Here is a 13717-nt window from a genome sequence, read left to right as displayed (position 1 = left end):
CCTAAAATTGCATATAGGGAAATATTATTGAAATATTTTTTGCATCTGGGGAAAGCACAAAGATAGTACTTTATGGTGGTAAGGTTGTTTTTTAATGTGACCTCAAATTTAAAGTCAGGAGCAATTCAGAAAAGTACATATTTTCCTATATTTTCACCCCAAAATAAGCAAAAATCGCCAAAATCATAAAATCTGCCGTTGCTATGGCAACAAGCTCCGGAGGAATTTTTGATGTGACTTTTTGTAACCTACTACCAAACCCCTTTCACCTCATGCAATAAAAAAATTTTGACCGTTAGCAGGCACATGTGGTTTTTACCCAGAATTGCAATTAAGCAAGAATGTATTTAATCAAGTAAAATATATGGGTACTGAAAGGGAAATATATGATTCTGTGAGCAAAACTTGCCGTTCTATAACTTGTTTAGAAGGCTTTACCAGGGATGGAGAGAAATGTGTTCCGAAGTTTGAAATGCCTTGGCTTCTACAGGGAGGATTCTTTGATCATACCTTCACTGAGATTCTACACGAAGCAACAGAAACAGATCAAAAATGCTTTCTAGATCGTCTTCTTGAAAACCGGTCAAATGCTTCCCATCAGGGATCTGAATCAACTTCTCCTGGTTTCAATTTTGGATTTAATTTTGTGCATACGGGTAGTACTGAACAATGATGGCAGAAATTATGGAATCGCTTTAGTTCCAGATTTGGAGAATAATTCTTATTTGTCAAAGGTGATCGAAGTTGTTGATGAAATGTTGCTATCATCGCACAACCAAATATGCAATCTGCAAAAAGTAGATATCGTATCTCTCCTTGAAAATAAAGGTGATCAAAGCAGGCGCAATTGTTCTGAATGGTATCAAACGAGTCCGGGCAACGTTACTCTCGTTAACACAACAATCAAAGAAACAGCATATCGCGTAGATGGTGAACTTGTCATTCCTTACTTTGTCATATATTCATCTGCATACACATTTGAAACAGACACACGCCGATTTATTAAAGAAAGTGTATTATTATTTTGTGGGGCGCCAATTTCTATTCTGAGTTGTGCACTATTTACTTTAAACGCAGGTGACTTCAAGATACTCCGTAAAAGTAATAACAAAACAATGTTGTTTTATGGAGATAAATCGTATCATTCTGATGATTTTGTTTTACTGAAAGATGGTAGAGCTCAAATTTACAATCAGAAAAATAACACCTCGTCAGATAGCTCAAACGACAACGAAGAACAGGGATTTCAGTCACTGTTAGAATTTGTTAAAGATGTTGCTAATACAATTGGGTCTGCTTTGTCATCCCTAGGATTTTTCTTGACATTTGCTGTCCATTGCATATTATCTGAATTGAGAAATGCTCATGGTCGTGGAATCATGTCGCTCTCTATATCGATGTTTCTGGCTCAAATTATGTCCGAGTTATCCGCTAGGTTAGATATTCCGCGACACGTATGCATATCTTTAGCTGTGTTTACTCATTATTTTTGGTTGTCTGCATTCATCTGGATGTCCATAATTGCAGGTAATTTGTTCAATATTTTTGTTATCGATCCATTAAGCAAAGTAGGAGACAACTTCAACTTGTTGAATGTTGTTGGTCATTCACTGTTTGGTTGGGGTATACCACTTGTCATTGTTTCCATCACTATGATATGTCATTTCACAAGTGTACCATTAGCATATGCTGCTGACAACACCTGTTGGATATCTGGTGGACAAGGATTGGCTAACCTGTTTGCATTTGGAATACCTGTTTCAATTTGTCTGATCATTAATGTTGTTTTCTTTGTGATCACCGTGGTGTCTTTGTACAAGGCAAGACTGAAATCAAGAGAGCTTCAAAGCAATGTTTCAGCTGATGACTGGGAGCAGGTGACTATTTGTGCTAAGGTTAGTTTTCTGTTATAATTTCCAGATAAGATCCAGATTTAAATGTTGAAACCGGGGCTTGGAAGCCTTAGTCAATGTATCTTAGGCACCACAACATATTTCGTCCTGTAGCACTATCGTTTAGGAGCTGTACAATAACTATGAGCCCCGGGGAGGGTGAAATTGGGGTCAAGATTTTTTGGCAGGCCGAGAGGGGGCAAGAGCCATATTTTTCGCAGTTCGAGAGGGACCGGGGGTAAGCAAATATTGTTGGCACACATTTACGGGGCACCTTTTAAATAACACACTCAAAAATGCTTAGGAAAACACTGCATAAACCGTCGGCTGTATTCCATAGTGGCGTATAGTGGGGCGCGCGCCGCGAATAAACAACTTTTCGAGAAAATCGGGTTTGAAGAAATGTCAATTTAAAATCGAGTTGTGTAAATCAGACATTCATTATATTTTGTAAATGATGTGAAATTTCTGTAGTAAACTAAATAGATTTTATATTTATATATTTTTCAAAAGAAATAAATACATAATATTGCTGGCAAACTGAAAACAAAAAGCACAATACTATACGTCACTATGGAAAACACGCAAAACGCAATACCCTGACCTAACGTTAACCTTACGCCACCTCGGTCGCCGTGTAATCCCTATGGCGTTACTTTTCGTCGACTTGTATTCCATAGTGGCGTATAGGTACGATACGTCACTATGACATGTAGAGAGGTGTACGCCACTATGACATACAATGTTTTTCATTTTTGCCGATATTTCATAATTATAAAATGTGTATAAAAAGTGGCGTATGGTCGATACGCCACTATGGAATACACAAAATTTCACTTTGTAACTATACGCCACATTTAATTAATTAATTACTAATTAATTAGCTAATTTTGACTAATGAGACTTAGAAAAATGAAAGAGAACATCATTAAAAACATATGTGCCAATTTTCGAAAAAAATGACCAAAAATCACTATACGCCACTATGGAATACAGCCGACGTTAACGTCAAATGTGCAAAAGTTCCTGCCTAGCTACGCTCGCATCATATATCTAGACCATTTAAAAAAAAAAAAATTTAAAGTTTGCAAATTGGGAACCCAAAAATTTGGCATGTGGAAAGGGGGAAAAGAATCTTAGACAGGCCTAGAGGGGCGGGGGAAGCAATTTTTGGCAAGCGTAGGGAGGAAGCAATTTTTCCCACCCGGGCTCATAATTATTGCACAGCCCCTTAGGTACCGATGATTCTTTCTATCGTATCCTGTCGATGTAATAATTGTATCAAGCTTGTTAACATAGTGTTATTTTTTTTTTTCATTTAAATGAAAAACGAAAGCACTGAGCAAATGTTCAGGGTACGATATATAGAAAGAGCCATTGGTACGTACTATCGGTGTGGTGACATCCCGCTATCTCTAAGGTCCGCTATCTCTAAGGTTCGCTATCTCTAAGGTTCGCTATCACTAACGTGTAAAGTCTATGGAGACAGAATCCCGCTATCTCTAATAGAGAAAAAGGTTCGCTATACCTAAAAAAGGTCCGCTACTTCTAAGGTTCGATATCACTAATTTAAAATAAGGTTCGCTAGTTCTAAGGTTCGATATCACTAATTTTAAATAAGGTTCGCTATCACTAATTTAAAATAAGGTTCGCTATCACTAATTTTGAATAAGGTCCGCTATCACTAATTTATTGAAGGTTCGCTATCTCTAAGGTTCGTTATCACTAATTCCAATAAAGGTTCGCTATACCTAAGGTTCGCTATCACTAATTTTAAATAAGGTTCGCTATCCCTAATTAATTAAGGTTCGCTATCTCTAAGGTTCGTTATCACTAATTTCGATTAGGGTTCGCTATACCTAAGGTTCGTTATCACTAATTTTAAATAAGGTCCGCTATCTCTAATTTTAAAAAGGTCCGCTATCTCTAATGTTAAAAAGGTCCGCTATCTCTAATTTAAAAAAGGTCCGCTATCTCTAATTTCAAATAAGGTCCGCTATCTCTAATTTTAAATAAGGTCCGCTATCTCTAATTTCAAATAAGGTCCGCTATCTCTAATTTCAAATAAGGTCCGCTATCTCTAATTTTAAATAGCGCCCGCTATTCCTAATTTTATATAAAGCCCACTATACATCTCTAATTTTCAATAAAGTTCGCTCTTTCGAATTTAAATTAGCCCACTATCTCTGACTTAAAAGTTATTTTAAATAAAGCGGGAATAGCGCCCTCGAGTTGAATAGTTTATACGGGTGAAAATATACACATAAAGTACACGAACTCTTTAAAAAAAAAAGCCGTTTCTTAAACACACTAAAACTAAATTACAAGATAAAGTAGTCAATAGATAGAGAATTTTGTCATGCATATTTTCATGGCCTGCTACTATAAACTTGATGTGGGAGTTACCACCTGTTGATGGAAGCAGGAGGCTGCGGTCTTCGGATGGCTAGTAAAGCTGCCAATCTGAAGCCTGATGTGTTATTGATGTAACTGCTTTATGGTAGGATGTTCCAAATGACACTGACCCCAAAGTGACCCCTTTTGTTGGGAAAAAATCCTTGTTTTCCTTTCCATCACATGTTGTTTGGAAGATATAGACCCCCTGTTCTGATTTTGATGATATCAATGATATATTTAAAGATGGAAGTAACTCGACGTATGGCCTAAAAATGCGACGACCCTATTTAGCACCTAAAGTCTGTGGAAAGTGTTTTTGGGTGGTATGTACCATTTAAGGAGCATTTCCATGCGTTTTCGTGTCTTTATCTATTTAAAATGCACGTGAAAAATGAGGACATCCACAAGCGCGTGCATGGACGCCACCAGGTTTTTCGCTGTACGTGCGTTTGCCGGGAATAGGCCTACATTCATTTCCAATTTAATAACAGCTCCGATTTTGGAAGGAGCTAGAAACCTTTTAATATGAGTAAATAAGGGTTTAAAAATATAGAAAACAATGTTTATTGGTGTTTAAATTACAATGAGACTTTTCAATGTTATTGTTAGCTGTTTTAACTATTTTTTTTTGTAATTTAAACTCAAGTTTTGGCCTTCAATTTTGATTAAATTGCATAAAAATTAAGTTTTTTTAAATAATTCATATAGGTTTCTAGTTTGCTCTATCTATACCAATGTTTAGTGTGTTCCAAATTATTACTAATAATCAAAGTTGAATTTATATTAAAAATGTAATTTCAAATAGTCAATCATCACATTTGCTTATTGGACAAAACGGGTTAAATCCGATGCTGGATGGGTGGGATAGGCCTGTTTGTGTTTCAATTTTTGATGATAGTACTTTTATTCCTAACATCTATTGATATCTTCATGAAAATTGCAAATCAGCAACTATAATGCATTGAATTCGCCAGCGTGTCTAAAGTATATATAAAAGAAAAATAGAAAATAACCCAAAAATTAATGATTGTGAAGCAGTTTCCGGCAAAAGTTTATCACGCCTATAGTCCCAACTTTGCATAAAATCGTGTTTAACAGCTCTTGTGAATGTGATCTCTATAAATTTGAAAATAAAATGCGAAAATTTGAGCAATGTTTACGATTATGTGCGCATGAACATACGAGTTCAAAACGTGGTTAGCAGTCAGATGTAGGGTCTAAATACGGGAAAATCTGTCGCTAATTTTCTTAAAAAGTAGGCCTAAACCTAAAAATGTGGTGTCATTTTCAGATATGCGGAATTTTGTTCTGATTTATGATATCAACAATATTATTATAAAGTTGGAGGTAACTCGACTAATGTCCTAAAACGCGACCCCTATTTAGCACGCAGATTTAGGGAAAAAGTCTGAAATTAATTGGCAACTTCTGTAGATTAAATTCAGACTTCCGCTCTCCCCGTGGTTCATTTAGAATTGGGTAAATGAATCATGAAAGTACTCCGTCCTTCGGAGGGGACGTTAAGCCGTCAGTCCCGTGTGCAGAGAGCCATACCTGTATATGTATTTCGCAACCAGTTTTGAAAAGAGTAGGTGTTAACCCCTGACTGTTCCCAACCCGTCCTGGTGTTCAAATGGAACCCAATGGAAATAAGCTTCAATTCGCTACTTGCACGGTTCCGCCATTATGCACTATGTGCGGGGAGAGCCTCGAACTGGCAGCATACATGAAAGGAAGAATTATGTAACCTTACACAGAACGTTATGACTAGTTCAATTCCCATTCATGTATGCTGCCAGTTCGAGGCTCTCCCCGCACATAGTGCATAATGGCGGAACCGTGCAAGTAGCGAATAGAGGCTTTCTTGGGTTATCCAGGGTCCGGGTCCAGGGTTGTCAAAAACCCGAACAAATCAAATAAAAAAATTAGCATATATTATCGTAGAGGGCAGTACACAGCCCACTGTTTTTTGCCAGGCTTATTGACAATAATCGTATGGTATTGCATATCGTATGGATTTCCCATCTCTTTTCCCTCCTCTCCCTATCTCCCCTCTCTTTTCCCCATCTCTTTTTTCTCTCTCTCTCTCTCTCCTTTTTCCCTTCGCTAGGGGGCGGGGGCCCAAATAGCGCTAGGGGCGCAGGGTCTGAGGGGGCGGGGGCCCAAATAGGCAATTTTTGTCAGGGGGGGCAATTACCTGCATAGACAATAGTGGATAAACAAGTCGCCGATCTCGTTTTTGTCACCCGGTACTTTATGTTTAACACAATTATTTTATAGGCCTACAATTAGCCTATAACAGAAAAAACTTGTGCCAAAATGGTCCACCAAATGACTTTAATTAGGTCTTCATTTTGGAAAGGTTTCTCACTTCTTAGGGGGACACAACATACATGTATATCCCCAACACCTGAGCGCAACGCGATGGGCTATCAATTGTAGGCCTATACGGTGAACTGATTCAAATCTCAAGTTCTGGGTTGTTCGGACCGGACCAGTATAGGCCTACGTACTAGCGATCTTGCAAACTTTATCATCTTTATTAAAATAAAATTACGGATCATAGCGAACCTTACAGTAAATTAGAAATAACGGGTCCTATTTTAAATTAGATGGGCCTTATAGCGGGCCTTATTTTTAATTAGAGATAGCGGGCTTTATTTTAAAATAGCGAATTTTATTTTCAATTACAGATATGAAGCGGGCTTTATACAAAATTAGAGTTAGCGAACCCTATTTGGAATTAGAGACAACGAACCTTATTTGAAATTAGTGATAGCGAACCTTATTTAAATTTAGAGATAGCGAACCTTATTTAAAATTAGAGATAGCGAACCTTATTTAAAATTAGATATAGCGAACCTTATTTAAAATTAGAGATAGCGAACCTTATTATAAATTAGAGATAGCGAACCTTGTTTGAAATTAGAGATAGCGAACCTTAGAGATAGCGAACCTTAGAGATAGCGAACCTTAGAGATAGCGGACCTTATTTGAAATTAGAGATAGCGAACCTTAGGGATACCGGGATTGTTAAAATTAGAGATAGCGGACCTTATTTTAAATTAGTGATAGCGAACCTTAGAGATAGCGAACCTTCAATAAATTAGTGATAGCGGACCTTTTTCAAAATTAGAGATAGCGAACCTTATTTAAAATTAGTGATAACGAACCTTAGGTATAGCGAACCCTAATCGAAATTAGTGATAACGAACCTTAGAGATAGCGGACCTTTTTCGTAATTAGTGATAACGAACCTTAGAGATAGCGAACCTTAGAGATAGCGAACCTTAGAGATAGCGAACCGTATGCTAGAGGACGAAATGGATGTTGTGCGTTACATGTACACGGGCGATAAACGTATAATAGAGGAGAACGTAAAAAAATGAAGCTGTATCTCGAGAGTTATAATAAAAGACAGAGATAAAAAGACTGGTTCACAACCGTGATTGGTTTCAGACCTGCGCAGTAGGCTACGGCATTTCTGTCTAGAATTTCAGACGCGAACTAGTCTTTTTATCTCTATCTTTTTTCATAGACTAATTCTTGAGTTATGTAAATTGTTCACTCCGACGACGTATCTATGGCATCGGCAAAATTGTGCCGAGAACACATTTAAGGACATCCCATATGTTTATTCATTTTTTAAAGAGAGCCTTTACATATTAAGTAAAGTAACTATCAGGCCAGTCATTTGTTAGAAAAGGACAAACAGCCAGGCCAATTTCGCCAAAATATTTTTAAAATCGTGAGAGTAACAGATTTTGTTTATTTTTTCCCCGCAGATCAGCAGCGTAATAGGCTTTACTTGGGCACTAGGCTACGTGGCGGGATTTACGAATGTTGAGGCGATATGGTGGATATTTATCATCATCAATTCTGCACAAGGGGTCTTCATTTTCTTGGCGTTTGGAATGAATAGTCGTGTTAGATCTTTGCTTCTGGAAATATTCGGGGGGAAATGACAGTATCACTCGTATATATAATCACAACACACAAAAAGGTCCCCGCAACCCGTCATAAATCTGAAGCTGCTTTTGTTTTGAAGATTTGATTGATACAATTATCGTTTGCAGTATCTTGTTAGTTCTAAGTTGATACCACGTTTGCTACCAAAAGCTCTACTGTGAATTGACGAAGATTGATACCAGTTTTTGAAATTTGGTGCATTTGTAAAGTTGCAAATTAAAAGGGGCACGCACAGCTGTAGGAGTGAATTGCAGATCGTGACCGTGACATAGCCCTAAACGACCGCTAGGTAAAATATATCGCATCATCCCCGCATCTTTTAACAATCCATGCGAGCTCATGCGTTTCAAATTAACAATTGAATAAACCGGGCACTTGAGCTTGTCGCGGGCAAGAGAGCTTGGTCATGCCTAGAATTCCAACTGCGCGATCGTTTTGAGTTGCAACTTTTGAAAATGTACCAAACGATCTTTGCCAAATTTAAAGCTTTTGGTAGCAAACGCGGTATCAAATAATTCAAACTGTCAAGATGCTGCGCACGACCGTGTCCATTAAATTGTCATAACATGAGCAGGTTATTATTATGTTTTGGTGAATCCAAGTGTGTGAAAATATTGGATCCAACTCATAACAATGATAAAATCGGATTGCTTACGCCCAATTATTGGTCTCGCTATGAGTTTTAAAATATTGGACTCGACTATGTCTCGTCGAATATTTTAAAACTCATAGCTCGACCAATAAAGGGCTCAATCAATCCAATTTTTAATCAATGTCGGGTTATGTAAGAGGTTACTTTTTGTGTTGTGTATATTATACATCGGTAGACAATAATATTTAACATTTATTTCACGAAGAGCAGAATTAAAAGATCTTCAGACATAGTAAACGCGAGTAAGGTTGATCTCAAGAAGATGCTAATGTAAAACCGTCGACATTGAAAATATAACTGTAACACGTCACTGAACAAGAAATGAAAAACTTACGACATACATACAGACTGTAACAATGAAAATTATACAATTGCAATTTCGCTTTTTATAAAAACAAAAGATATCATGGCAACAGCGTTATGCAGTAGAATCAGTAACATCTTGGCTAACAGAAAAACTTACTCAGTTGGTTTCTTTACCAGTTAAGGCTCAAACGCTCAATTAACTAAATGTTTTTTCTTACGGAGCTACAGCTGTTGAACAAAGGTTGTTCAGCGATTGTACAACAATATCGCATTGATTGATTGGTTATTCAGGCGTTTCATTGAAGGATGAATTTCACTTCACGCTTGCGTATTCAGCCTGGACAGACCTGTAAATTTTCAAGATCTCAACAGAAAGAGGTTATGCTTTTTTTTTAAGAATGTTTTTTCCCAATTTGGAGTTTGTTGGGTAAGTTAATCTAAATTTTCTCTTGGTCTGATAAGTAGGCTTAAGGGTAGGTCTTTAGCCTGTAATTAGTACAGACAGGACAGACCGGTACGGTACATTTTCTAGATCTCAACAGAAGAGGTTTTCAGTGGTTTTCGTCTTTTAAGAACGCTTTTTCTCAATTTCGAGTTTGTCGGGTAAGCTAATCTAACCTTCCCCTCGGTCCGGTACGTAGGCCTAAGGATAGGCTTTTAGCACGTATCACGTAAGTCAGCACAACACTGTCCGGAGCTGCTGCGGCAAGGCGTCATACCCCATATGAATGTTGTTTTGTGTGTATTCATTATGTTTAGGGAAACAGCGGCAGCGCGTATGAAAATATTTTATTCGCGTTTAAGCGCAGCGAATTTAGCGAATAAATCGTCCAGAAAACCAGTTGGGCCACTTGACAATTGACATGTTGTATTAATATTTCTTTGTTACAACCTATTTATAATTCTATTAAAAAAAAGTAGGTAATGGTGAATCCAACGGACGAGGACACAACACACATCAAGGATCAATAAATGATACAAGAGGATACCTTGAATAAGAACAACAGGAAAGAAAAAAAGCAAGGTACACCAACTTGATGTGGGGAAACAAGTAAAATGCAGACATTTTTCTATAGTTAAAAAAATACACAACACACATTTGTGTATGTTATTTGTTTGTCTTTAATGCACCATTGGTGATAATTTTAAATTGCATAATCTATAACGCAAAATCCCTATTGTGGTACATGTACAAAAATACCTCTGAATGCTTAAAACGAAAGTTGTTAATAACCGTAATCTGTATGCCTTCCAGGAGTCAGTAATTTGGATACCGTTTTTTTTATTGCATCTCTAAACGTAATGATGAAAAGTATATAAAAGAATACATTTTGAGAAAGCAAATGACCCAAAGGAATCCCAACTATTGTAACAGAGTGCTGCAAAAAAAAGCAGTTTGATTTTACTTTACTACCTCGAGGAAGGCATACATACTATATTTCTACAAGTAGTCTGTATTCAAAAATGGATACACAAAATATATGACCGAACTTACTGAATCAGAAAATGGTGTCACTAAAAGTCTGTATTCTGTGACTGATAAAATAATACAGTGGAAACCCGTTAATTATACAAGCTCTGATAATACAAAAAACCTGATAAGACAAGCTTGATTTTCAGGTCCCTGGCACTGAATCCCTATATATGTGATGGATAAGACAAAATCCTGATAAGACAAACTAAATTTTGTGGCCCCACAAACTGTAGCAATGTGTTAAGTATAGTGTAACAAAACTCATGTACAATTCAAATTCTATTGCATTTAAATATAAAAAGGCCTACAGGCATTTGCACTGCAGCATGTCCCTTATAATGCATCTTTGAAAATAAAAGTCTGGATACAGGCTATATGAAAATGATAAGAACCACATCACTGCCATATCAAAATGCAACATAAGATCCACCAAATTTGTAAATAGTTGTTATAAAACTATAATATGTTCAATTCATGAAGATCCAATGTTGCACTTGAAAGAACATCAAAACTTTGATTCAAGAATTAGATAAATGCATCAGTTATTTTTGTAAAACATAAATACTTTGCTTAATTTTGCAAGTTAATGTTTTCAATTTTAAATTTGTACAAATATCATTCTGGAGGGGATGCCAAACCTGATAGCTCATGATAGAGTAGGCTGCATTTTCAATAACATATTCTCACATTAAGGAGGCCAAATGAAGGGGGAAGGGAGGAGGCAGACTTCCACCTCTTCCCCACACTGCTAAATTACTGCGCCTGGAATGTTTTGATATACATACATGTATGGAATGGATAGTGTAAATGGTTCTTGTTATGTCAAACTGTGACTTAGGTTTTATTGTGACCTAACATGACCTACAACTTGAAACACTATTGTAAGTCACCACAGTGTACTAATATTTAATATTGAAACAAAATTTGATCCAAATGGTTTAAAGTTTTAACCATTACCTATAAAATGAAAGACATCAACATACCTTAGCATGATTCGCAAGACATTCGGTGGTACAAAAATTCAACATTATTCCGATTGTCACAACGTATCTACTGTTACAATCATACACTTCATTATTAATAAAGTTTTTCACAATACATTCTGTGGTTCACCTCAAGTTCGGTAGTGACATCAATTCTTTTTCGAGGTTGCGCTGCCGGCAAGCCGTCATTGTACATGTGCGTATATGGTATGTGCGATTTACTTTATTCAATACTGCGACCAGCGAAATACACTACATCAATATAGAACTTGAGGTGAACCAATGTATACATGTAGTTGAATATAGGTACACTATTGTGTGGCTTTTTATATTTAGAGTGTCATTATTCATCTAAATTTATTTCGAACATAATAATAGTTCTTGATACCTTTTCCCCAGACATTACCAATCCTGCCGCTTGCTGCTGACGCTTCATCATGCCGCTTGCACTTGTCTGCAAGCGGAGTGGCACACCTCTGCGGGCAGCGGCATGACTCTGAAAGCCACTATAGCCGCTCAGCACCGCTCCAAAATCATATTTTGTTCTCCAACGTCAGAGCGGGACCGCTGACTTGAATTCAACTCCCAGCGATGCTGCCGCTTGGGCAAAGCGGTGGAGTGATCGATATATCGGCTTGCCGCTGGTCACCGCTAGCATTTCTGGTGCGACTGCACAGTGAAGCAAAATCACCTTCAGAGCGGTAAAGCGGCAAACGGCAGGAAAGTATGAAACCAGCTAAAGAGTCCTTCATGCACAAAAGCAAAATACTCACTAGGATCCACACCAAGCTCATCCATCAGTGCACAGTTCTTTAACCCCAATACATTTGCACATTCATTGAATGACCTTTGACAATTTGAGTACAAAAACTCGTACTCTGCAACTTGAGGTCAAATTTTGCAATTGGGATGAGGCCATCTTGGTCCGTGTGACCATGTTAAATTCATAAAGACACAATGGTACTGTCATTTTGGCCAATCAAGCCACTTACGAATGTTTCTCATACATTACATACATATATCCTTAAAATATTATATACATTACATTTATAACCAAAAGGTCAAATCAGTACCCCCATCCAAAGCATAGAAATGTCAACCTTGTGGCAAAGAAATAATGCTGCCTCATGATTACATTATTATAACCGATATTATTGCTGCCTTATGTCACTATTGATAATTACCTATTCGTTGATTGCATTATGATGTCGCCATTATTTGTTCAAACTTTTAATAATATTAGATTTCAAACAATATACCCATGGCCATTACCTATATGTTCAAAATGACCACCTGCTCTCCAGATACAAATATGAATGATGTTCCTTAGTGGGCACAAAATTTGCCATCAAAGACTAAATAAATAATATGTTTAAAGAATTGATGGCATTTTTGGAATAAATTGTACGAACAGACCTTCCAACATTTCTATGGCCACACGTTACCCACAATGCAGAGGGTTGACGAGATTCGCACACGGGTGGGATTGAACATTTACTAACTGGAACCCAAAATGGACTATTCCGGTTGAAAATCACAGACCCTCCTTTGGATGACATGACCTTAGTCTTCCACAAAGGGGGTGTGAATTTCAAATGGAGTCACCCATTCAACTAACCACATTTGAAATTCACACTCCCTCTTTGGATTCATACCAAATATACCAGCAAGTTCAGACTAATTTCAATGCAGCATAATTACAATGTGCTTCATATTCTCTTTAATTAAAAGCCCCCTCTAATTAATGCCCCGCCAATTTTTTAAACCAAACTTTTCCATAAATTCTGTCAAAATACCAAGCAGTACCCGTAATTTTCGAAGATGCCATCTTCGATTTCATGATATCCATGTGTGTGGCCATTGTTTACATTATTTGTAGAAATTCCTTATTGTCTGTAGACCACTGCAGCATCGCCAGATGCTACTAGCGATGTTTTCAAAGGGAATTTCCGCTGTAAAAAAGACCTCTAGTTAATGTTTCCCCCTTTTGGAAAATGCAACGCCTGGGGGGCTTTATTTAGGGAGAATAAGGTATAGCTATCTG

The sequence above is a fragment of the Amphiura filiformis genome, chromosome 19, assembly GCF_039555335.1.
Source record: "Amphiura filiformis chromosome 19, Afil_fr2py, whole genome shotgun sequence".
NCBI lineage: Eukaryota > Metazoa > Echinodermata > Ophiuroidea > Amphilepidida > Amphiuridae > Amphiura > Amphiura filiformis.
Note: the sequence above shows the minus strand (reverse complement) of the source record.